At 48.3% G+C, this 27,940-nt stretch overlaps 1 protein-coding gene across 8 annotated transcripts in view; it reads right to left on the reverse strand.

Annotated features, from left to right (window-relative positions):
• rgs3a (regulator of G protein signaling 3a) overlaps positions 1-27,940 on the reverse strand; it is a 453,555-nt gene that overhangs the window by 75,876 nt on the left and 349,739 nt on the right. Inside the window, exon 1 of one of the 8 annotated variants that reach the window (XM_059994034.1) lies at positions 14,078-14,273. The exons of the other annotated variants lie outside the window; for them this stretch is intronic. The gene's annotated coding sequence lies outside the window, so the exon portion shown is untranslated. Of the gene's footprint in view, positions 1-14,077; positions 14,274-27,940 lie in introns of those variants that run through there. 8 annotated transcript variants of the gene reach the window in all.

Genomic DNA, 27,940 nt, shown 5'->3' on the forward strand with positions numbered 1-27,940 from the left:
TTTTAGTTTTTGGATCACGTCAGGTCAGTGCAGTTCTTTGTACTTGCTTCCCATTGCTGGACATCTACTTGCGTGGTAGTGACTGGTTCTTCCTCTGGGAGATTGCTGAGGCTTGCTCGTAGGTCTTTCATTCCGCTGGGAACTGGTGTTATGTGATGACTCTTTCTCCCATGTACTCCACCTGTATTCTTTAGTTGCTGTTTTGGTTGGTTCAGGTACTGGCATGTTGTTGCTCTGGAAATGTGTGAATACTTTTCCTGGTTCTTTGCAGAAGGGCACATTTATTCGCTTGGCCTCTGTAGTCTGGTAGCCAGAGTTGTTAACCGCTACTTGACAGTTCCCAGGGCTTCGTCTATGGACCTCCTCAGTAGTCGGGATGAGTCTGGTCTTCCCACCCGTCTGCAGCTCAGTCAGTCTGCTGAGCTCCACCCCTGTGGTTTTCATCTTGGCTTCCAATCATCGTCTCCAGGGGTGGGTTGTAATAGTACATCTCCACTGTATTTCATTTTGTAGCCCAGCATCTCCTCAGAGGCCAACACCCAGAACCATCTGGGCTCCACGGCATAGAGGTCTGCGGTTCTGATCCCGGTTGTGCAGCCCAATTGGGGTCTTGGGCTGGACCCCTCGGGCTTACATTACATCTGCCCACAAAACCTCCGTTGAGAGTGACAAGACCAAGAAGAGTCATACCAGCTCAGCTATCGCCCAGATTAACAAGGTCATACCAATGGTTCGGGAACTGGGACCAACTGGAGAGAAATTGGCTAAATGGACGAGAATGGATATATAAATAATCTGAACTTGACACTAGGACTTAAAATAACCGCGAGGTAATGTTGCAGCTCCATAAAGCCCTTGTTGGAATATTGTGTTCAGTTTCAGTCCCCTCTTTGTAGGAAGGATGTGGAAGCTTTAGAAAGGGTGCAGAGGAGATTTACCAGGATGCCACCTGGATTAGAGAGGGTGCAGAGGAGATTTACCAGGATGCTGCCTGGATTAGAGAGAGTGCAGGGGAGATTTACCAGGATGCCACCTGGATTAGAGAGGGTGCAGAGGAGATTCACCAGGATGCTGTCTGGATTAGAGACTGTGTTTTATGAAGATTGGCTGAGTGAGCCGGGTCTTTTCTCTTTGGAGTGGGAGGGTGACAGGTGACTTATTGGAGGTGTACAAGATAGTAAAAGGTATATGGAGGTATAGATCGAATACTCAGAGACTTTTCCCAGGGTGGAAGTGGCCAATATGAGGGGACATAATTTAAGGTGAATGGAGGAAAGTATAGGAGGGATGTCAAGAGGTAGATATTTACACAGAGTGGTCGGTGAGTGGAACGTGCTGCCAGCGATGGTTGTAGAGGCAGATACATTCGGGATATTTAAGAGATTCTTCGATAGGCACATGGATGATAGAAAATGGGAGGGCTATGTAAGAGGGAAAGGTTAAATTGATGTTGGGGTAGGTTAAAGGGTTGGCACAACAACACTCTGTGTTGTTCTATGTTCTAATGATCAACTCCAATAAACCTCTCTAAATTTGTATATCTTGTAGAAGTCCTATTCCAAGAACGTTTCTTGTTTGAATTACTGCAACTCGATATCAGATAATACGCTAGTATCATCGGACAGCTATTAATAACATACTGCGTGCCCTGATTAGGAAACACATTTTTCTCTGTCACTCACTGTTAAGTTGTGACCTATTTAGGATTCCGAAGCACATTTATCTGACCGGTAAAGAAAAACTGCTGTAAACCTGCAGCTTTGAAGGCCACTGAGATGAATTCGTCGGTGATAATGTCGTTCTAAATGTCAAGTACACACTTTACAATATGAAAATCAATTGATGAGAACTATGCAAACATTATTTATCGGTTTAGAATACCCAATCTATATTGCAGAATAATAATCTAACCACATGTTTAATTATTGAAATTAAGAACAAGCTCTTTTCCGGTTCCTGTTAATATTAAAAGTTACTAAAAACTAGTACGGCACACAAGGGCAAAAGAAACTTTTTCCCTAAAGCTATTTTGTTCTGTCTCACAACACTAGCGCACTCCGGTTCAATCTTGGAGAAAAATTAACTTCATTTACCACATGTACGTCAAAGCATCGATACGTACAGTGAAATGCACCACGTGTGTCAAAGACCAATACAGTCCACGGAAGCGCTGGCAGCAGCCCGCAAGTGTCACCATGCTTCTGGCGCTAACATAACAACTGGACCGTGGATGCTGTCAGATAGGACTTTAAGGTTTGCCCTGTAGCTATTTGGGTTTCTCCCAGGTCCTTCAGTTTCCTCCCACTTCTAAAGGGTATGTGGGCTAGTAGGTTAAAGTGCCTCCTTACATACCCTTACACAGCCTGAGTTTAGAATTGGGTGGCAGGAGAAACAAAGGGAAAGAGAAAAATACACTTGGAGATATATGGGGAAGGGGAAAATGGCTTAAACCCAGCCAAACGCTGGTATAGACTTGATGTCGAGGCTTTATCAGGCATTAGTCAGAATGCACTTGGAGTATTATGAGCAATTTTGGGTCCCTTATCTAAGAAAAGATGAGCTGGCATTCGAGGGTCCAGAGGAGGTTCAGAAGAATGAAAGTGTTAATGTGTGAGGAGCGTTTGATGGCTCTGGGTCTGTACTCGCTGGAGTTTAGAAGAATGAGGGAGGAATCTCATTGCATCTTATCAAATATTGAAAGGTCTGGTTAAAGTGGATGTGGAGAGGATGCTTCCTACGGTGGCGAGTCTAGGATCAGAGGGCACAGCCTCAGAATAGAAGGACGTCCCTTTAGAACAGATACAAGGAAGAACTTCTTTAGCCAGAGGGTGGTGAATCTGTGAAATTCATTGCCAGGGATGGCTGTGGAGGCCAAGTCATTGGGTGTATTTAAAGTGGAAGTGACAGGTTCTTGATTAGTAAGAGTGACAAAGGTGATGGGGAAAAGGCAGGAGAATGGGTTTGAGAGGGACAATAAATCATCCATGTTGGAATGATGGAGCAGTCACAATGGGCCGAGTGGCCCAATCTTGCCTTTATATCTGTCGTCCCATGATGGACCAAGTCACCTTTAACGTCATTAGGACAATATTAAAACAAATTGGATCAGCAGATTTGCAGATGGCACCAAGGGTTAGAGCAAGAAGGCTTTTTCCACTGAGGTTTGGTGAGACTGAAAATAGATGTCATGGGTTAAGAGCGAAAGGTGAAATGTTTAAGGGGAACCTGAGAGAGAACTTCTTCACTCGGAGGGTGGTGAGAATACAGAACGAGCTGCCGGCACAAAGGGTGAATGCAGCTTTGATTTCATGGTTTAAGAGAAATTTTGGATAATTACATGGATGTGAGGGGTATGGAGGGCTATGGCCTGGGACTGAGTGATGGGACTGGGTAGAATAACAGTGCAGCACTGACTAGGTGGGCCGAAGGGCCTGTTTCTGTGTTGTTGTGCCCTATGGGTCTAAATCCAATTATTAAGTATTTATAACTCAGATTTCAGAATTAGTTCTGCCTTTTCCTTGATTATTTCAGTAGCAACTTTATTTCACTGATTAACATTGGATTTATCAACAGTCCACAACATAATAATAACTCCACCATGGATGGTCCCAAATCCAGATGCAAAAGGAGGAGAGTTGGACGTGTGGCCAGCAGCCCCCTCCCATAAAAACCCAGAGCTACAGAAACACCAACAGAAGCTCCAAAGACCTCGTCCCTGGGAGAGGAAGGACCTTCGCCTCGAAGATGTCTGAAGTTGTCTAGTGAAAATGGAAGCCATATGGCTGATCTACCTTTTATCGGCCCAGGACACGACTCTGGGGTGATGAACTTAAAAAGAAAAGAAAGAACATTCTGTCTTGCACAGATGAGTGTCAGTGAATGTAATGTTCTATTTCTTCATTACAAGCTGAGAGGAAAGAATGAGTAAAGCCATGTTCCCGTTTTCCTGTTACTGTTTAATTGTGAAAATGCTGAATCTTTGAAACGATCAGACATGATACAAACGGATGTTCCATGTTGCCATGTTTGTGGAGTGAAATTGTTCCCTGTGGGTGTTGGTTTAGAGATACGGTATAGGAAAAGCCCTTCTGGCCCAACAAGCTGCACTACCCAGCAACCCAACTATTTAACCCTAGCCTAATCTCAGGACAATTTACAATGACCAATTAACCTACCAACCGGTACGTCTTTGGACTGTGGGAGGAAGCTGGAGTGCCTGCAGGAAACACACACGGTCATGGGGGGGGGGGGGGGACGTAACAAACTTCTTACAAAGGGTGCCGGAATTGAACCCTTAACTCCGACGGCCCCAAGCTGTAATAACATTGCACTATCTGCCACACTGATGTGGCACCCACAATGCCAATGACATGTTTGAACTACCCCTCAACCGTCGGACTGCTGAACCAGAGCAGATAACTTCCATCACCCCAACAATGAACTGTTCCCACAACCTATGGAGTCACTTTCAAGGACTCTTCACCTCATGTTCTCATTAGTATTTATTTATTTCTACTGTTGGTCTTCTTTTGTACATTGGCTGTTTGTCAGTCTCGGTGTTTAGATTTTCATTGATTCTATTCTATTTTTTGCTCTACCATGAATGCCTGCAAGAAAATTAATTTCAGGGTAACATATGATGACACATATGTACCTTCATATTTGTTTTGAACTTTGAACTTGATGCAGTCGTCATGAAGAGGCTTAACCATGAGAAGGTTTGAGGCGCCTCAATCATAAAGTCATCATGTTTGTTCTATGTAATAGAAACATAGACAACCTACAGCACAATACAGGCCCTTCGGCCCACAAGTTTGTGCCAAACATGTCTCTACACTAGAAAATAATAGGTTTACCTATAGCCCTCTATTTTTATAAGCTTCATGTACCTATCCAAAAGTCTCTTAAAAGACCCTATCGTATCCGCCTCCATCACCGTTTCCGGCAGCCCATTCCACGCACTCACCATTCTCTGAGTAAAAAACTTATCCCTGACATCTCCTCTGTACCTACTCCCCAGCACATTAAACCTGTGTCCTCTTGTGGCAACTATTTCAGCCCTGGGAAAAAGCCTCTGACTATCCACACAATCAACGCCTCTCATTATCTTATACAACTCTATCAGGTCACCTCTCACCTTCCGTCGCTCCAAGGAGAAAAGGCCGAGTTCACTCAACCTATTCTCATAAGGAATGCTCCCCAATCCAGGCAATATCCTTGTAAATCTCCTGTGCACCCTTTCTATGGCTTCCACATCCTTCCTGTAGTGAGGCGACCAAAACTGAGCACAGTATTCTAAGTGGGGTCTGACCAGGGTACTATACAGCTTCAACATTACCTCTTGGCTCCTAAATTCAATCCCATGATTGATGAAGGCCAATACACCATATGCCTTCTTAACCACTGAGTTAACCCGTGCAGCAGCTTTGAATGTCCTATGGACTCAGACCACAAGATCCCTCTGATCCTCCACACTGCCAAGAGTCTTACCATTAATACTATATTCTGCCATCATATTTGACCTACCAAAATGAACCACTTCACACTTATCTGGGTTGAACTCCATCTACCACTTCTCAGCCCAGTTTTGCATCCTTTCAATGTTCCTTTGTAACCTCTGACAGCCCTCCACACTATCCACAACACCTCCAACCTTTGTGTCATCAGCAAATTTACTAACCTATCCCTCCACTTCCTCATCCAAGTTATTTATAAAAATCATGAAGAGTAAGGGTCCCAGAACAGATCCCTGAAGCACAACACTGATTTCTGACCTCCATGCAGAATATGACCCGTCTACAACCACTCTTTGCCTTCTGTGGCAAGCCAGTTCTGGATCCACAAAGCAATGTCCCCTTTGATCCCATGCCTCCTTATTTTCTCAATAAGCCTTGTCTGTGGTACCTTATCAAATGTCTTGCTGAAATCCATATACACTACATCTACTGCTCTACCTTCATCGACGTGTTTAGTCACAACCTCAAAAAATTCAATCATGCTCTTAAGGCATGACTGCCTTTCACAAAGCCATGCTGACTATTCCTAATCATATTATACCTCTCCAAATGTTCATGAATCCTGCCTCTCAGGATCTTCTCCATCGACTTACCAACCACTGAGGTAAGACTCACTGGTCTATAATTTCCTGGTCTATCTCTACTCCCTTTCTTGAATAAAGTAACAACATTTGCAACCCTCCAATCCTCCGGAACTTCTCCCATCCCCCTTGATGATGCAAAGACCGTCGCCAGAGGCTCAGCAATCTCCTCCCTCACCTCCCACAGTAGCCTGGGGTACATCTCATCCGGGCCCGGCGACTTATCCAACTTGATGCTTTCCAAAAGCTCCAGCACATCCTCTTTCTTAATATCTATATGCTCAAGCTTTTCAATCTGCTGCAAGTTGTCGCTATTATCACCAAGAGCCTTTTCCATAGTGAATACTGAAGTATTCATTAAGTACCTTTGCTATTTCCTCCAGTTCCATACACACTTTCCCCTGTCACATTTGATAGGTCCTGTTCTTTCACGTCTTATCCTCCTGCTTTTCTCATACTTGTAGAATGCCTTGGAGTTTTCCTTATTCCTGCCCACCAAGACCTTCTCCTGACCCCTTCTGGCTCTCCTAATTTCCATCTTAAACTGCTTCCTGTTAGCTTTATAATCTTCTAGATCTCTAACATTGCCTAGCTCTCTGAACCTTTTGTAAGCTTTTCTTTCCTTCTTGACCAGATTTATTACAGCCTTTGTACACCATGTTTCCTGCACCCCACCATAACTTCCCTGTCTCAGTGGAACGTACCTATGCATGAACTTCACACAAATATTCCCTAAACATTTTCCACATTTCTACCGTACTTTTCCTTGAGAACATCTGTTTCCAACTTAAGCTTCCAATTTCCTGCCTAATAGCCTCATAATTCCCCTTATTCCTATTAAACACTTTTCTTACTTGTCTGTTCCTATCTCTCTCCATTGCTATGGTAAAGGAGATAGAATTATGATCACTATCTCCAAAATGCTATCCCACTGAGAGATCTGACACCTGACCAGGTTCATTTCCCAATACTCAATCAGTACAGCCTCTCCTCTTGTAGGCTTATCTACATATTGTGTCAAGAAACCTTCCTGAATACACCTAACTAACTCCACCCCATCTAAACCCCTTGCTCTAGGGAGATTCCAATCTGTATTTGGGAAATTAAAATCTCCCATCACAACAACTCTGTTATTATTACAACTTTCCAGGATCTGTTTCCCTATCTGCTCCTCGATATCCCTGTTACTATTAGGCGGCCTATAAAAAGCATCCAGTAAAGTTATTGACCCCTTCCTGTTCCTAACCTCCACCCATAGAGACTCCGTGGACAATTCCTCCATGGCGTCCACCTTTTCTGCAGCCGTGATACTATCTCTGATCAACAGTGCATGCCTCCACCTCTTTTACCTCCCTCCTTGTCCTTTCTGAAACATCTAAAACCCGGCACTTGAAGTAATCATTCCTGTCCCTGAGCCATCCAAGTCTCTGTAATGGCCACCACGTCATATCTCCAAGTACTGATCCACGCTCTAAGCTCATCCGCTTTGTTCACAACACTCCTTACGTTAAAATAGGTACATCTCAAACCTTCGGTCTGAGCGTGTTCGTTCTCTATCACCTGCCTATCCTCCCTCACACACTGTCTCCTGGCTTTCTCTATTTGAGAGCTAAACGCCTCTTCCCCAGTCTCTTCAGTTTGGCACCTGAGAACATTTCTAATTCATACAAACCTTTGATTTCTGTCCACACATGCAGTCCTCGCATGACCTTTATTCTCCTCCACCTCACCATCTGCTTTAACACTCTGGTTCCCCTCCCCCTGCAAATCTAGTTTAAACCCCCTGGAACAACACTAGCAAACCTTCCCGCAAGGATGTTAGTCCCCCTCCAGTTCAGATGCACACTGTCCCATTGGAAGACATCCCACCTTCCCTGGAACAAAGCCCAATTGTCCAGAAACATGAAGCCCTCCCTCCTGCACCATCTCCTGAGCCACGTATTTAGCTGCATTATCTTCCTATTTCTAGCCTCACTAGCGGAGTAACCTGGAGATCCTGTCCTTCAACTTTGCATCTAACTCCCTAAACTCTCTTTGCAGGACCTTCTCCTTCTACCTATCCACGTCATTGGTCCCTACATGGACAACGACATCCGGCTGCTCACCCACCGTCCTGAGAATACTGCGAACTCGATCCGAGATATCGCGGACCCTGGCACCAGGGAGGCAACAGACCTTCCAAGATTCTTGATCTCTCCCACAGAACCTCTTATCTGTCCCCCTAACTATCGAATCTCCTATCGCTACTGCTCTCCTCTTTTCCCTCCTTCCTTTCTGAGCTGAGGGTCCAGTCTCGGTGCCAGAGACGTGACCACTACAACTTGTCCCTGGCAGGTGGTCCCCACAAACAGTATCCAGAACAGTATATTTATTGTTGATGGGAACGGCCACAGGGGTGCTCTGCTCTTTCTGTCTATTTCCCTTCCCTCTCCTGACAGTCACCCAGCTACCTGCCTCCTGACTGTTAGGGGTGACTGTCTCCCTGAAACTCCTGTCTGTTTCTGCCTCTAACTCACGAATGATTCGAAGTTCATCCAGCTCCAGCTCCAGTTCCTCTAACTCGGTTTGTCAGGAGCTGCAGCTGGATTCACCTTTTACAGGTGTAGTCATCAGGGACAATTGTGCTGTCCCCGACTTCCCACATACTGCATACGGAGCACCCGACTGCCCTAACCGCTGCCTCCATTACATACTCCTAAGTTAATTAGATTTATTAAAGGAACTTACCTTACTTGGACCAAGCTCGTCCTCAGCCTCTGCTCGCCAAAGCCTCGCCAGCCAAAGCCTCAAAGCTCCACTCCTACCCTGAGCCATTCACACCACTGGCCACTCCTCTTCAGTTACCCGTCCTTTTACTTGCCCTTGCCAATTACCTCACGAGCCCTTCGGAGCCCTCTTCCTGCTGCAGCAGTTTCTCGATCACACTGACCGGAGTACCTGCTGTGCACGCCTTTTTAAAGCACGCTCACCTCAGCTGCTTCTCAGCACTCAGCGCTTCCCTCCTCCTCTTCCTGCTGCAACGGTTTCTCGATCACACTGACTTTCAGTAATTGAGATGTAAAGACCTGAACTTCAAGTAGTTACAGCAGACAACTCGAACAAAAGCCTGGACCCACACCACTGGCCACACACATTCTCTACTGAAGAGCAGTTCTATTTCATGCAGTTCTCCCAACTATTTTATTTGGAAGTACAGCAGAGTATACTTAATTGGGACACATCGGGACCAATTAAGTGGCTGCCCCAATTTGCCGAAATTTCATGGAAATAGTCAAAAAAGATATTAAAAAAAGACAAACTGTTAGACCATAAGACATAGGGGTAGAATTAGGCCACTTGGCCGATCGAGTCTGATCTGCCATTCTATCATAGTATTGTCGTTTAACTGAGCAACAAATTCAATATTTAATTGAAAGACAGAACAAATTCAAACATTATCAATGTTACTACAGTACTATAAAGCTACGTATTAGTTCCTAATAGCTATTGACAGAGGAATTCATCCATGTACACTGCTGTTTTCTTTTGAACAAAACCAGCGCAGACACCTAGTGTAGAAAATACTTTCGATGATTGCATCCTTCAAATCTCCACTTTCATTGTAACACGTGAGATGGTTGTCAATACTTTCAAATTCTTTGTAGTTCTTAATTTGCTGAAGTAGTAAAATCATTTAATTTTCTCTCCTGGCCGTTTCTGGCATTTCTAAGCTTGAATGCTTGAAACCACAGTGAGCAAAACAATTTGGAATTGTTTTACTGCTTATTTCTCACCAGCTATCAGGGACAAAAACCACATCTTATTGAAGACAAGCGCTCGCATCTGACGCTGTTTAGAAACTGTTTGCACTTGGCAAGGTGCAGTGTCTAATAGCCACATAAGTACACATGACTGACACTAGTTGGAAACTGTTTGGCAAGTCTCCCGTTCCACCGTGATCCAAATAAACATAGGGAATGCTGGCTGTTTTATCAGTTAGTTTTGTGCTTTAAGAATTGTCCCTGATAATCAGTTGCCCTGATTAACTGATTGACCAATTAACCAGAATCCATAGTAACAGGCAAAGTAAAAATTCAATTTTTGGCTTAATCAGAGGTATGTAATTTACACGCTCTATGTGAATTGATTTTGTACTAACAGTTGATGAAATGGTTATCTGTTTCTGAAAAAGGCTAGGAGTCAGAGGAACTGAGGGAAATACATGTTAGTAGGGAAGTGGTGTTAGGTAAATTGAAGGGATTAAAGGCAGATAAATCCCCAGGGCCAGATGGTCTGCATCCCAGCTTAAGGAAGTAGCCCAAGAAATAGTGGATGCATTAGTGATAATTTTTCAAAACTCATTAGATTCTGGATTAGTTCCTGAGGATTGGAGGGTGGCTAATGTAACCCCACTTTTTAAAAAAGGAGGGAGAGAGAAACCGGGGAATTAAAGACCGGTTAGTCTGACATTGGTGGTGGGGAAAATGCTAGAGTCGGTTATCAAAGATGTGATAACAGCACATTTGGAAAGAGGTGAAATCATCAGACAAAGTCGGCATGGATTTGTGAAAGGAAAATCATGTCTGACGAACCTTATAGAATTTTTTGAAGATGTAATTAGTAGAGTGGATAGGGGAGAGCCAGTGGATGTGGTATATTTATACTTTCAAAAGGCTTTTGACAAGGTCCCACACAGGAGATTAGTGTGCAAATTTAAAGCACATGGTATTGGGGGTATGGTATTGATGTGGATAGAGAATTGGTGGGCAGACAGGAAGCAAAGAATGGGAGTAAACAGGACCTTTTCAGAATGGCAGGCAGTGACTAGTGGGGTACCGCAAGGCTCAGTACTGGGACCCCAGTTGTCTACAATATATATTAATGATTTAGACGAGGGAATTAAATGCAGCATCTCCAAGTTTGCGGATGACATGAAGCTGGGTGGCGGTGTTAGCTGTGAGGAGGATGTTAAGAGGATGCAGGGTGACTTGGATATGTTAGGTGAGTGGGCAAATTCATGGCAGATACAATTTAATGTGGATAAGTGTGAGGTTATCCACTTTGGTTGCAAGAACAGGAAAACAGATTATTATCTGAACGGTGGCCGATTAGGAAAAGGGGAGATGCAACGAAACCTGGGTGTCATTGTACACCAGTCATTGAAGGTGGGCATGCAGATACAGCAGGCTGTGAAAAAGGCAAATGGTATGTTGGCATTCATAGCAAAAGGATTTGAGTACAGGAGCAGGGAGGTTCTACTGCAGTTGTACAAGGCCTTGGTGAGACTGCACCTAGAGTATTGTGTGCAGTTTTGGTCCCCTAATCTGAGGAAAGACATTCTTGTCATAGAGGGAGTACAGAGAAGGTTCACTAGATTGATTTCTGGGATGGCAGGACTTTCATATGAAGAAAGACTGGATCGACTAGGCTTATACTCACTGGAATTTAGAAGATTGAGGGGGGATCTTATTGAAACGTATAAAATTCTAAAGGGATTGGACAGGCTAGATGCAGGAAGATTGCTTCCGATTTTGGGGAAGTCCAGAACGAGGGGTCACAGTTTAAGGATAAAGGGGAAGCCTTTTAGGACTGAGATGAGGAGAAACTTCTTCACACAGAGAGTGGTGAATCTGTGGAATTCTCTGCCACAGGAAACAGTTGAGGCCGGTTCATTGGCTATATTTAAGAGGGAGTTAGATATGGCCCTTGTGGCTAAAGGGATCGGGGGTAAGGAGAGAAAGCAGGTACAGGGTTCTGAGTTGGATGATCAGCCATGATCATACTGAATGGCGGTGCAGGCTCGAAGGGCCGAATGGCCTACTCCTGCACCTATTTTCTATGTTCCTAGGATAATGAATCTTTGGAATTCCCTACCCCACAGGGAGACTAAAATAATTCAAAGCAGAGATTGATAGATTTCTGGGAATGAGGAGAAATTAGGGTTCTTGGGAAAGCGCTGAAAAGACCAAAAGACAGAATTAGGCCATTTGGCCCATCAAGTCTGCTCCACAATTCCATCAAGGCTGAATTATTATCCCTCTTGACTTCATTCTCCTGCCTTCTCCCCATACCCTTTGATGATGATGAACCTTTACTGAGCAACAGTGACGTAGCAGTTACTGTAATGCTTCACAATTCCTGCTGTTGGCTGTCGGGCATTTGTATGTTCTCCCCATCACCACACGGACTTCTTCTGGGTGCTCTGACTTCCACTCACGTCACAGAGACATAAGGGTTAGCAGGTTAATTGATCACGAGTGTAATTGGATGGTGCGGGCTCATTGGGCGGGGCGGGTCTGTTACCGTACTGTATCTCCAAATAAAACAAACTTTAAAATCTATCAACCTCTGCTTTCAATATATATCCGATGACTTGGCCTCAGGAGCTGCCTCCAGAACAATGGAATGGAGTTGGAAGACTGATAATCGACAGCTCTGAAGTGTTTCAAGACTAGCGACAGGCCAGATGGCCGAATCCTGTTGCGAACACCGACGTTCTTACACAACACTTTCCACTCACACTTTCCACGCTGCATTAACTGTGGCAGCACTTCTAATCTTGTCTTTATTGCACATGTGGCTAAACTGTCTCAGTCTCAGAATATATCTACTGCAATCAACTGAATGGATCTGACTTCACCATCAGGTCAGTGAAGACAGTATGGGAGCCACGCGTCACATGCCCAACAAGCAGTTCACTATTTTAGTCCTCGACAAATGAGGCAATACGTATTTCATATTGCTGCTGTTGCCACCACTTGAGTCGAAAATGGTGTTGCTCATGCAATTCCAGAATACATGGTCGTTGTGAACCATGACGACAGGAAACCTGTGTGGGAGAGTTAAAGTGGAAAAGCCATTGCACTGGGGCAGTTCCACTTGCTTGGGTCTGGGTACGAGCAGTCGTCACAAACTGGGCACATCCTTTGTTGCAGGGGTTGACCATGACATCTTCTGTGCCGTGTCATGCCCCTGGCTCTTACTGGAGTGTCAGAGAGCCACATTGCTGGCTGGAGATCTCATCCACACAATGTGCTGGAGCTGACTTCACATGCTAGGACAGGCAGGTCCCATAGAAAATACCTAGCTTGGCAAAAAGTATATTTGTGCAAGATATATTTCAATAAAATCACTAGGTAAAGAACTACGGAAACGACTGATGACCAACCTGCTTTTAATTATCAGTAAGTATTACACACTGGCTGTCAGAGCAGCTAAACTCTTGATGAAAGAGCTGCATTTACAGTCACCTCAATTTTCTTCTTCCAAAAGATTGATTAGCAGCCTAACTTTATGTAAAACATTAATCCTCTCGGGTCACAATCGTCTATAAAGGATGGTGTTTCCCAACAGTGATCCTCAAAGTCAACATAAACGTATTATCAAAGTGTGTGTATGTTAACATTTACCACCCTGAGATTAATTTTTCTTGCAGGTATTTACAGGAGAATAATGAAATGAAATGCAATAGAATTTGCAAAAAAAATTATATATATAGGCAAATGAAGACTGGCAAAGAACCAGTGTGCAAAAGGAGACAAGCCGTGCAAGTAAAATAATACCGAACACGGGGTGGGAAAGGATCCTTGTGTAGATCGTGGGGATCGGAAGTTTGACCGTGAGAAGGCATGGCTGGCCACCCTTCAAGCTGAAAGAACGGAGCATAGCAAAGCACAAAGGAGCTGACTGCTGAAAATCCTTCCAGCTAATACGGAGCAGGTATTACTGTAACGCAAACTGGACCGAACAAACCATCAGGAACAGCAAAAGTTAATGTGCCTTTAATAATTAACATTTACAAGAACATGCTAAAGATCTGTGAGAGTGAAGAGATTAAAACCAGGGAGCAAGCCTCTGTTAAGCGCTCGGAGTAAATTCAGACTGCAGTACGTCCGCCACAATAACCCATTGGTCCGCTCTGGAGAACAATTACCAAACAGTTAATAAATTATAGATTGCAAGCACAACTCTGTAATTTTATTGATATATAGTGGAACATACCTGAAGAACAAGTGCCAGGGAAACCAAGACTGCATTGAGCAGCCCTGGAAATTAAGCCACAAGAAGGCGATTCTTCACAAGCTGTCCAGTCACACACGGAACACTTCCCCAGTGTGAAATATTAACAACCCTCTGCTCTCGCACATGCTTGTGGATAAGAAGTCGGAGGATGAGGACAGGAAGGGGAAGATAAGGAACAGCATACCTCCACACACATCCAGTAGTCAGCAGCAAGTCAGACCTCTCCTCGTTTATCAATGCGCATGCCAAAGTGCTAAGCTCAGAGCGAGACACTCCTTATGTGTCCCATATGCCTAATACAAGTCCTGCCTGTATTCAGTTCCCAAAAGGAATTACTTACTGCACTCACATACAAATTATGCAGCAATCTATACTCAACTTTTAACAATTAAAATGCACTTATTACCAAATCGACACTCTTCTATTTCGTTCAGTAAATAATGTAAATCATGAGGTCACAACAATGTAAAATACGCCCCAGGTTACAACAGTACAAATACTTGCAGCATCTCGCTGTCATGTCAGTTAGTTCCAACATTCATCCGTTTAGTTCAACCAGATCCCATTTATTTCAGCTAAATAATAAACACAAGAGATTCTGCCGATGCTGGAAATCCAGAGCATCACACACAAAATGCTGGAGGAACTCAGCAGGTCGGGCAGCATCAATGGAAAAGAATAAACAGTCAATGTTTCTTCCCCCTTCCTATCAAATCCTGATGAAAGGTCTTGGCCACTTACTGAGTTCCTTCAGCATTTAGTTACTTCAACTCGATTGTACTTTAACACAGAAAACACGTCTTACACATTAGCCCAGTGACATCCCAGAGTAACTTCAAGGCAAGGTTACACCACAGAACCACTCATTTCAGACACACACATAGGAATGAAGATTCAAAATTGTTTATTGTCAGTCTTCAGTATACAAGTGTAAAAGATAACAAAATGATTGTTAATCCAGATCCACTGCAGCATAAGAAACACAATAAATATTATAAAGAAACACAATAAAGTTTCTATTTATATATATATATATATATATATATATATATATATATATATAGAGAGAGAGAGAGAGAGAGAGAGAGAGAGAGAGAGAGAGAGAGAGAGATGGAGAGAGAGATGGAGAGAGAGATGGAGAGAGAGATGGAGAGAGAGAGAGAGAGAGAGAGAGAGAGAGAGAGAGAGAGAGAGAGAGAGAGAGAGAGAGAGAGATTGTATGTCCATAAAATGAGCTCAGTGTCCATAAAGTGCCCATAAACTGATTAAGTGCACCTGAGCCAGAAATGTTACTGGGTGTACTCCCTCCCTCCACACCCTCCCCGCCCCTCCCCTGCAGACCTTCTCCTACAACCAAACATTATCCCCTTCCCACACACCCTCCCCTCTCTTCCATACTCCCCCTCCCTTTTCCTTCACATACCCTCCGCTCTCCCCACACCCTCTCCTCTCTTCCATACTACCCCTCCCCTCTCCTCCACACACCCCTCCCCCTCCCCCACACACCCTTCCCTCTCTCCCATACTCCATCTCCCCCCTCTCCCACAACCTTCACCCTTCAGAACAGCAAGCTGCTTCATACCCCAGCACTTCACTCTAGACCACAGAACCCTACACACAGTACAGGCCTTTCAGCCCACATTTTAACCTACTGTAAGATCAATCTAATCCTTTCCACCTAGACCTCCATTTTTCTCTATCATCCATGTGCCTATCTGAGAATTTCTTAAGTGTCCCTAATGTGTCTGCACACCCATCATGTTCCATACACCCACCACTGTCAATCTACCTCTGACACCCCCCTGTACTTTCCTTCAATCTCTTTAAAATTATGCCTTCCAGTATTAGCTATTTCTCCCCCTAGGGAAAGTGTAGTCTCTGGCTGCCCACTCTTACCTATGTCTCTTATCATCTTTTACATATCTAGCAAGTCAGCACTCATCCTCATTGACTCCAAAGGGAAAAGCCCTGGCTCACTCAGCCTATTATCATCAGACATGCTCTCTAATCCAGACCCCATCCTGGTAAATCTCCTCTGCACCCACTCCCAGACCGTCCACATCCTTCCTATATTGAGGTGTCCAGAAATGAGCACAATATTCCACGTGTTTATGGAGCTGCAATGTTACCTTGTGACTCTTGAACTCAGTCCCCCGACGAACGAAGGCCAACACACCAAACGCCTTCTGAACCACCTATCAGCTTGTGCAGTAACTTTGTGAGATCTGTGGACATAGACCAGAAGATCCCTCTGTTCCTCCACACTTTATTCATGCATTCTCAGAAAGCGCCAACTTGTTGTGGAGGCAGTCAGAGACAGTTGTGGTGATGTGTGTTCAGCGACTGAGGAAGGGGGGTGGTGTACCCCTCCCCGAACAACATCAGTAAACCTGGAGGGTTCGTGACAACCTGAAGTTTCATGTTTGAATGTCAAAGTAAATTTATTAACAAAGCACGTATAAATCACCATATCCATTTTCTCGCAGGCTTTACAGGAAAGTAAATAAATACAATAGAATTCGTGGAAAACTATACATGAACAAAGACTGACAAACAAAGAAGTTAATTTTTCAAATAAGTAAATAAATAGATGTTATTTGAAAGCATGAGTTGCAGAGTCCCTGAAGGTAAGTCTATAGGTTGCAGAATCAATTCAGCATTGAGGTGAGTGAAGTCATCCACAGTAGTTCAAGAGTCTGATGGTTGAGGAGTAGTAATTGCTCCTGGACCTGGTGGTGTGAGTCCTGAGGCTTTCAGACCTTCTTCCTGGTGGCAGCAGCGAGAAGAGAGCCTGGCCTGGGTGGTCAGTCTCCTTGATGGCGGACGTTGCTTTTTAGTGACAGAATTCCTGGCAGATGAGCTCAGTGGTGGGGAGGGCTTTGCCTGTGATGGACTGGGCTGCATCCACTACTTTCACTGGCCTTTTTTTTACTGCCAAGAAGACTAGATTTTATTTTCATTCCTGATTAATTTAATTACTTGAATTTAAATCCATCAGCTCCCATTAAGGAATTTAGACTCCTGTGTCAGGGTCAATGATGGGGAGGGTTTCTGCCTTTTTATCCAGTAACTGAAACCCTCTTTACCAGCACTTCTCACAATATGTTTTGTTAGGGGTAACATTTCAACTGGCTTCTATTTCTGAAGAAATCAAATCAGATAACACAGTACTCAACTCTTAATTTACATTTTCCTTTAGTTCATATCCAATAACCACTCAAAATTAGCATCACTACCTCATGGATACAAGCCATTAGCCTTGAATTTCTTTCCGTCAACAAAGAAGGAACGATATAATGCGCTGGCTTTGTAATTCATTTCCCCCAGTGACTGCATGATGGATCAGTGAAGATTGATGTTCTGCTGCTCTGTGTATGATCTCAATCCTTCAGTTTCTCTCCCAGTCTCCGGGCACACTTCCATCAAATCCATTGATTGGTTGTCTGCGGATCCAGCAAAGACAGGAGAGCTGGGCAAGAGAGCTTTTAAAGTGGAAAAGCCATTGCACTCTGGAACAGGGTGGAAAGAGTAATTGTCACAACTGGGGTCTTCCTTGATTGCAGTAGATGACCATACCTTCTGTGCCTCGTCGTGCTCTTTCCTCCCCAATGAGCGTTGCAGACCTGCCTTCCCGGCCATTGGACTTCACAGTTGATCTCATCCGCTGGAGATGACTTCACATGCTAGGACAGGCATGTCCCTATCTCACCAAGTGATGAATGGATTGATAGACAGATAGATAGTTTATCGATCCCGAGGGAAATGACAGTGTCACAGTCGCATTACAAGTACACAGATATACAAATATTAGAAGGGTAGTAAGAAAGAATAAAAAATAAATTAACTCCAACAATTTAACAGGAAGGGTCATCACTTCCCCAGCTATAGGTTGACACATTATAGAGACTATTGGCTGAGGGTAAGAATGACCTCATATTATGCTCTTTGGAGCAGTGCAGTTGTCTTGGTCTATTACTAAAAGAGCTCCTCTGCTCAGCCAAAGTGACATGCAGAGGGTGAGAAACATTGTCCAGAATTGCCAGGATTTTCCGTACGGTCCTTTGTTCTACCACAGCCTCCAGTGTGTCCAGTTTGACTCCTATAACAGAGCCAGCCTTTCTAATCAGTTTATTCAGCCTGTTGCCATCACCCGTTTTGATGTCGTTGCCCCAGCTCACCACCACATAGAGGATTGTACTAGCAACAACAGACTGGTAGAATGTGTGAAGGAGAGGCCTGCATACTCCAAGGGACCTTGGTCTCCTCAGGAAGTAGAGGCCCTTCCTGTACACAGCCTCTGTGCTGGTGCTCCGCCCAAGTCTGTCATCCAGGTGCACCCCAGGTACTTGTAGGTCCTCACCATGTCCACATAGTAACAGTAATAGTAACAGAGAGCAGTGCAGGGTTAGACTTCCTAAAGTCCATCACCATCTCCTTTGTCTGACTGATGTTGAGATACAGATGCTTCAGCTTGCACCATGTGACAGAGTCCTCCACAAGGGCCCTGTGTTCATCCTCCTTTATCGACCGGTACTATAGAGTCATCAGAGTATGTCTGCAGATGACAAGACTTGGTGTTTTACCTGAAGTACACAAAGTGAACAGGAAAGGAGCCAACACAGTCCCTGTGGGGCACCAGTACACAACCGTGTCTGACACAGTCCCTGTGGGGCACCAGTACACAACCATGTCTGACACAGTCCCCTGAGGGGCACCAGTACACAACAGTGTCCGACACAGTCCCCTGTGGGGCACCTATACACAACCGTGTCTGACACGGCCCCCTGTGGGGCACCAGTACACAACCGTGTGTGACACAGTCCCTGTGGGGCACCAGTACACAACCGTGTCTGACACAGTCCCTGTGGGGCACCAGTACACAACCGTGTCTGACACAGTCCCTGTGGGGCACCAGTACACAACCCTGTCTGACACAGTCCCCTGTGGGGCACCAGTACACAACCGTGTCTGACACAGTCCCTGTGGGGCACCAGTACACAACCGTGTCTGACACAGTCCCTGTGGGGCACCAGTACACAACCATATCTGACACAGTCCCTGTGGGGCACCAGTACACAACCGTGTCTGACACAGTCCCTGTGGGGAACCAGTACACAACCGTGTCTGACACAGTCCCTGTGGGGCACCAGTACACAACCGTGTCTGACACAGTCCCTATGGGGAACCAGTACACAACCATGTCTGACACAGTCCCTGTGGGGCACCAGTACACAACCGTGTGTGACACAGTCCCTGTGGGGCACCAGTACACAACCATGTCTGACACAGTCCCTGTGGGGCACCAGTACACAACCGTGTGTGACACAGTCCCCGTGGGGCGCCAGTACACAACCGTGTATGACATAGCCCCCTGTGGGGCACCAGTACACCACTGTGTCTAACACAGTCCCCTGTGGGGCGCCAGTACACAACCATGTCTGACACAGTCCCTGTGGGGCGCAAGTACACAACCGTGTCTGACACAGTCCCCTGTGGGGCACCAGTACACAACCGTGTCTGACAGAGTCCCTGTGGGGCACCAGTACACAACCATGTCTGACACAGTCCCCTGCGGGGCACCAGTACACAACCATGTCTGACACAGCCCCCTGTGGGGCACCAGTAAACAACCATGTCTAACACAGTTCCCTGTGGGGCACCAGTACACAACCATGTCTGACACAGTCCCCGTGGGGCACCAGTACACAACCATGTCTGACACAGTTCCCTGTGGGGCACCAGTACACAACCGTGTCTGACACAGTCCCTGTGGGGCACCAGTACACAACCGTGTCTGACACAGTCCCCTGTGGGGCACCAGTACACAACCATGTCTGACACAGTCCCTGTGGGGCACCAGTACACAACCATGTCTGACACAGCCCCCTGTGGGGCACCAGTACACAACCATGTCTGACACAGCCCCCTGTGGGGCACCAGTACACAACCATATCTGACACAGTCCCCTGTGGGGCACCAGTACACAACCGTGTCTGACACAGTCCCTGTGGGGTACCAGTACACAACCGTGTCTGACACAGCCCCCTGTGGGGCACCAGTACACAACCCTGTCTGACACAGCCCCCTGTGGGGCACCAGTACACAACCATATCTGACACAGTCCCTGTGGGGCACCAGTACACAACCGTGTCTGACACAGTCCCCTGTTGGGCACCAGTACACAACCGTGTCTGACACAGTCCCTGTGGGGCACCAGTACACAACCGTGTCTGACACAGTCCCCTGTGGGGCACCAGTACACAACCGTGTCTGACACAGTCCCCTGTGGGGCACCAGTACACAACCGTGTCTGACACAGTCCCTGTGGGGCACCAGTACACAACCGTGTCTGACACAGTCCCCTGTGGTCACCAGTACACAACCGTGTCTGACACAGTCCCTGTGGAGCGCCAGTACACAACCATGTCGGACACAGTCCCTGTGGGGCGCAAGTACACAACCATGTCTGACACAGTCCCTGTGGGGCGCAAGTACACAACCATGTCTGACACAGTCTCTGTGGGGCACAAGTACACAACCGTGTCTGACACAGTCCCTGTGGAGCGCCAGTACACAACCATGTCTGACACAGTCCCTGAGGGGCGCAAGTACACAACCATGTCTGACACAGTCCCTGTGGGGAACCAGTACACAACCGTGTCTGACACAGTCCCCTGTGGGGCACCAGTACACAACCGTGTCTGACACAGTCCCCTGTGGGGCGCCAGTACACAACCGTGTCTGACACAGTCCCCTGTGGGGCAGCAGTACACAACCGTGTCTGACACAGTCCCTGTGGGGCGCCAGTTCACAACCATGTATAACACAGTCCCTGTGGGGCAGCAGTACACAACCGTGTCTGACACAGTCCCTGTGGGGCACCAGTACACAACCATGTCTGACACAGTCCCTGTGGGGCGCCAGTTCACAACCATGTCTGACACAGTCCCTGTGGGGAACCAGTACACAACCGTGTATGACATAGCCCCCTGTGGGGCACCAGTACACAACCGTGTCTGACACAGTCCCCTGTGGTCACCAGTACACAACCGTGTGTGACACAGTACCTGTGGGGCACCAGTACACAACCGTGTCTGACGTAGTCCCCTGTGGGGCACCAGTTCACAACCGTGTATGACATAGCCCCCTGTGGGGCACCAGTACACAACCGTGTCTGACACAGTCCCCTGTGGTCACCAGTACACAACCGTGTGTGACACAGTACCTGTGGGGCACCAGTACACAACCGTGTCTGACACAGCCCCCTGTGGGGCACCAGTACACAACCGTGTATGACATAGCCCCCTGTGGGGCACCAGTACACAACCGTGTCTGACACAGTCCCCTGTGGTCACCAGTACACAACCGTGTATGACATAGCCCCCTGTGGGGCACCAGTACACAACCGTGTCTGACACAGTCCCCTGTGGGGTGCCAGTACACAACCGTGTCTGACACAGTCCCCTGTGGGGCAGCAGTACACAACCGTGTCTGACACAGTCCCTGTGGGGCGCCAGTTCACAACCATGTATGACACAGTCCCTGTGGGGCAGCAGTACACAACCGTGTCTGACAGAGTCCCTGTGGGGCACCAGTACACAACCATGTCTGACACAGTCCCTGTGGGGCGCCAGTTCACAACCATGTCTGACACAGTCCCTGTGGGGAACCAGTACACAACCGTGTCTGACGTAGTCCCCTGTAGGGCACCAGTTCACAACCGTGTCTGACGTAGTCCCCTGTGGGGCGCCAGTTCACAACCGTGTCTGACACAGTACCTGTGGGGCACCAGTACACAACCGTGTCTGACGTAGTCCCCTGTGGGGCACCAGTTCACAACCGTGTCTGACGTAGTCCCCTGTGGGGCGCCAGTTCACAACCGTGTCTGACACAGTCCCCTGTGGGGCGCCAGTACACAACCGTGTCTGACGTAGTCCCCTGTGGGGCGCCAGTTCACAACCGTGTCTGACACAGTCCCTGTGGGGCACAAGTACACAACCGTGTCTGACACAGTCCCTGTGGGGCACCAGTACACAACCATGTCTGACACAGTCCCTGTGGGGCGCCAGTTCACAACCGTGTCTGACACAGTCCCTGTGGGGCGCCAGTTCACAACCGTGTCTGACACAGTCCCCTGTGGGGCACCAGTACACAACCATGTCTGACACAGTCCCCTGTGGGGTGCCAGTACACAACCATGTCTGACACAGTCCCTGTGGGGCGCCAGTACACAACCATGTCTGACACAATCCCTGTGGGGCGCCAGTACACAACCATGTCTGACACAGTCCCTGTGGGGCACCAGTACACAACCGTGTCTGACACAGTTCCCTGTGGGGCACCAGTACACAACCATGTCTGACACAGTCCCTGTGGGGCGCCAGTACACAACCATGTCTGACACAGTCCCTGTGGGGCACCAGTACACAACCGTGTCTGACACATTCCCCTGTGGGGTGCCAGTACACAACCATGTCTGACACAGTCCCTGTGGGGCGCCAGTACACAACCATGTCTGACACAGTCCCTGTGGGGCGCCAGTACACAACCGTGTATGACACAGTCCCCTGTGGGGCGCCAGTTCACAACCGTGTCTGACACAGTCCCCTGTGGGGCACCAGTACACAACCATGTCTGACACAGTCCCTGTGGGGCACCAGTACACAACCGTGTCTGACACAGTCCCCTGTGGGGCGCCAGTACACAACCATGTCTGACACAGTCCCTGTGGGGCGCCAGTACACAACCGTGTCTGACACAGTCCCTGTGGGGCACCAGTACACAGCTGTGTCTGACACAGTCCCCTGTGGGGCAGCAGTACACAACCGTGTCTGACACAGTCCCTGTGGGGCACCAGTACACAGCTGTGTCTGACACAGTCCCTGTGGGGCACCAGTACACAACCGTGTCTGACACAGTCCCTGTGGGGCACCAGTACACAGCCATGTCTGACACAGTCCCTGTGGGGCAGCAGTACACAACCATGTCTGACACAGTCCCTGTGGGGCGCCAGTTCACAACCGTGTCTGACACAGTCCCTGTGGGGCACAAGTACACAACCATGTCTGACACAGTCCCTGTGGGGCGCCAGTACACAACCGTGTATGACACAGCCCCCTGTGGGGCACAAGTACACAACCGTGTCTGACAGAGTCCCTGTGGGGCGCCAGTACACAACTGTGTCTGACACAGTCCCCTGTGGGGCACCAGTACACAACCGTGTCTGACACAGCCCCCTGTGGTCACCAGTACACAACCATGTCTGACAGAGTCCCTGTGGGGCGCCAGTACACAACCATATCTGACACAGTCCCTGTGGGGCGCCAGTACACAACCGTGTTTGATACAGTCCCCTGTGGGGCACCAGTACACAACCGTGTCTGACACAGTCCCCTGTGGGGTGCCAGTACACAACCGTGTTTGATACAGTCCCCTGTGGGGCACCAGTACACAACCGTGTCTGACACAGTCCCCTGTGGGGTGCCAGTACACAACCGTGTCTGACACATTCCCCTGTGGGGTGCCAGTACACAACCGTGTCTGACACAGTCCCTGTGGGGCACCAGTACACAACCGTGTTTGACACAGCCCCCTGTGGGGCGCCAGTACACAACCGTGTTTGATACAGTCCCCTGTGGGGCACCAGTACACAACCGTGTCTGACACTGTCCCTGTGGGGCACCAGTACACAACTGTGTCTGACACAGTCCCCTGTGGGGCACCAGCACACAACCATGTCTGACACAGTCCCTGTGGGGCACCAGTACACAACCGTGTCTGACACAGTCCCCTGTGGGGTGCCAGTACACAACCGTGTCTGACACAGCCCCCTGTGGGGCGCCAGTACACAACCGTGTTTGATACAGTCCCCTGTGGGGCACCAGTACACAACCGTGTCTGACACAGTCCCTGTGGGGCACCAGTACACAACCGTGTCTGACACAGTCCCCTGTGGGGTGCCAGTACACAACCGTGTCTGACACAGCCCCCTGTGTGGCACCAGTACACAACCGTGTCTGACACAGTCCCTGTGGGGCGCCAGTTCACAACCGTGTCTGACACAGTCCCTGTGGGGCACAAGTACACAACCATGTCTGACACAGTCCCTGTGGGGCGCCAGTACACAACCGTGTCTGACACAGTCCCTGTGGGGCACCAGTACACAGCTGTGTCTGACACAGTCCCCTGTGGGGCAGCAGTACACAACCGTGTCTGACACAGTCCCTGTGGGGCACAAGTACACAACCGTGTCTGACACAGTCCCTGTGGGGCACCAGTACACAGCTGTGTCTGACACAGTCCCCTGTGGGGCAGCAGTACACAACCATGTCTGACACAGTCCCCTGTGGGGCACCAGTACATAGCCATGTCTGACACAGTCCCTGTGGGGCAGCAGTACACAACCATGTCTGACACAGTCCCTGTGGGGCGCCAGTTCACAACCGTGTCTGACACAGTCCCTGTGGGGCACAAGTACACAACCATGTCTGACACAGTCCCTGTGGGGCGCCAGTACACAACCGTGTATGACACAGCCCCCTGTGGGGCACAAGTACACAACCGTGTCTGACAGAGTCCCTGTGGGGCGCCAGTACACAACTGTGTCTGACACAGTCCCCTGTGGGGCACTAGTACACAACCATGTCTGACACAGTCCCTGTGGGGCACCAGTACACAACCATGTCTGACACAGTCCCTGTGGGGCACCAGTACACAACCATGTCTGACAGAGTCCCTGTGGGGCACCAGTACACAACCATATCTGACACAGTCCCTGTGGGGCGCCAGTACACAACCGTGTTTGATACAGTCCCCTGTGGGGCACCAGTACACAACCGTGTCTGACACAGTCCCCTGTGGGGTGCCAGTACACAACCGTGTTTGATACAGTCCCCTGTGGGGCACAAGTACACAACCGTGTCTGACACAGTCCCTGTGGGGCACCAGTACACAGCTGTGTCTGACACAGTCCCCTGTGGGGCAGCAGTACACAACCATGTCTGACACAGTCCCCTGTGGGGCACCAGTACACAGCCATGTCTGACACAGTCCCTGTGGGGCAGCAGTACACAACCATGTCTGACACAGTCCCTGTGGGGCGCCAGTTCACAACCGTGTCTGACACAGTCCCTGTGGGGCACAAGTACACAACCATGTCTGACACAGTCCCTGTGGGGCGCCAGTACACAACCGTGTATGACACAGCCCCCTGTGGGGCACAAGTACACAACCGTGTCTGACAGAGTCCCTGTGGGGCGCCAGTACACAACTGTGTCTGACACAGTCCCCTGTGGGGCACCAGTACACAACCATGTCTGACACAGTCCCTGTGGGGCACCAGTACACAACCTTGTCTGACACAGTCCCTGTGGGGCACCAGTACACAACCGTGTCTGACACAGTCCCTGTGGGGCACCAGTACACAACCGTGTTTGACACAGCCCCCTGTGGGGCGCCAGTACACAACCGTGTTTGATACAGTCCCCTGTGGGGCACCAGTACACAACCGTGTCTGACACTGTCCCTGTGGGGCACCAGTACACAACCGTGTCTGACACAGTCCCCTGTGGGGCACCAGTACACAACCATGTCTGACACAGTCCCTGTGGGGCACCAGTACACAACCGTGTCTGACACAGTCCCCTGTGGGGTGCCAGTACACAACCGTGTCTGACACAGCCCCCTGTGGGGCGCCAGTACACAACCGTGTTTGATACAGTCCCCTGTGGGGCACCAGTACACAACCGTGTCTGACACAGTCCCTGTGGGGCACCAGTACACAACCGTGTCTGACACAGTCCCCTGTGGGGTGCCAGTACACAACCGTGTCTGACACAGCCCCCTGTGGGGCACCAGTACACAACCGTGTCTTACACAGCCCCCTGTGGGGCACCAGTACACAACCGTGTCTGACACACAGCTCTGAAGCTGCACACACTGTGGTCTGCCTGTCAGGCAGTCCATTCTCCAGGATACAATGCAAGTGCCAACCTGCATTGAGAAGAGCTTTTCTCCCAGTAATGAGGACAGTATGGTATTGAGGGCACTTGAGAAATCAAAAATAGGATCCTCACAGTGCAGCCCTGCTTATCCAAATGGGAGTATGCTCTATTCAGCAGGTAGATGACAGTATCATCGACTCCAGTGTGTTCCCTGTAGGCAAACTGCAGGGGATTGAGGCCTGATCTGACCAGGGGTCAGAGGTGAGTCAGGGCCAGCCTCTCAATGGTATTCATGGTGTGTGAGGTCAGGGCCACTGGACGGTAGTCATTATTTGGCCTAGTGAGGCCTGTCGGCTGCCCTCTCCTGGTTGAACCTGCCAGCTGGAACAGCGCTACCAGGGTGTCGCCGCTGCTACATGCCTACAGTTACCTGGAGCTGTAAGTGAGAGCTGAGTGAACAGTGAGGCTTACACATCCCTATAACTAACATAAATAAACATGTTTGACTAATCTGCGGGAGTTCACTGCTGTTTCAACAGAGCAGGTGATAGGAAACCAGTGGATGTTGTGTATTTGGAATTCCAGACAGTTTCTGATAAATCCCTGGGCAGGAGGCTGGTGACCAATGTGGGAGACATGGGACTAAGGCCAATACAATTCCGTCAGGTGGCGGTGAAAGGCCCTCTTTGGCCTGTCCGAGTGTTGAGATGTCCATGGGAGAATGCTGCCGACTGGCACGCTCCAGGCTGTGGAACACGCTGAGGCCACTGCAAGGGCTTACTGGGGAAGGACCTCGGTGTAGGGTTCTCCTGCTACTGGAGAGGGAGGGGCCAGACGGGGGGAGGAAGCCCCTCAGTCACTGTAGTGGCTTTCCACCCCAGAATGTCATGAGAGGCAACAGTCCTATCGGGAATGAAATAGAATAGCGCAGAAAGCGTTGACTATGAACACAAAGAGTGAACAACTCTTACACAGCTTCATTAAAAGGTGTTTGCTAGCATGAATATAACTGCATGCTTGTTGAGCTGGTTAACCGACAGACGACAAGGAGTAGGAGGAGAAGGGTGTGACTTGGCTGGGCAGCACAGCAGCCTTGTGCTTGGGTCCATCCCGTTTCTCTGCGGTCAGTTTGAAGACCACAGGTATAGCATTTCTCAGTTTGCCAGTGACACAGAACTACATGGGCGTGAGGTCCAGGTTGTAAAAGGTTGCAATGGGACATAGTCACAGTAGCATAGCGTTCAGCATAACACCTGACAGCGCCAGTCATTGGGGTTCAATTCCAGCGGCTGCCTGTGAGGAGTTTGCACATCCTCCGGGTTTCTCCGGGCGTTCGGTTTCCCCTCACATCTCAGAGACATACGGGTTACGGACAAGTTACGTTTGTGCTGGAAGCACTGTGAGACTCGCGAACTGGCTCCAACGCAGCCTCGGACTGTGTTGGCCGTTGATGCAAACGATGCTTTTCACAATGTACAATGACAAGTAAAAGCTAATCTTTAAATGCAACAGCATGGCAATTAGAGCAGAATGGGGAGCAATTAAAGATTTTCCATTCCACATCAGAACTGGTGCAACAAAGGGTGGCGAGACTTTGGAATTCATTACCTCAGAAGACTGCGGTGGTTTAATTAGTGACTGTGTTCAATATAGGTGTTGATCGATCTCCAGATATTAGACAAACATAGAACAGTACAGCTGAGTACAGGCCTTCAGCCCCATAATGTCATACAAAACTTTTTAACATTACTCTAAGATCAATTTAACACTATCCTCCACACAGCCCTCCACTTTTCAATCATCCATGTGGCTATCTAGGAGTCTCTAAACTGTCCTTAATGTATCTTCCTGTACCACCACCCTTGGCAACACATACACCCACCACTCTCAGCATCAAACC

Source organism: Hypanus sabinus, chromosome 18, assembly GCF_030144855.1.
Source record: "Hypanus sabinus isolate sHypSab1 chromosome 18, sHypSab1.hap1, whole genome shotgun sequence".
Lineage (NCBI taxonomy): Eukaryota > Metazoa > Chordata > Chondrichthyes > Myliobatiformes > Dasyatidae > Hypanus > Hypanus sabinus.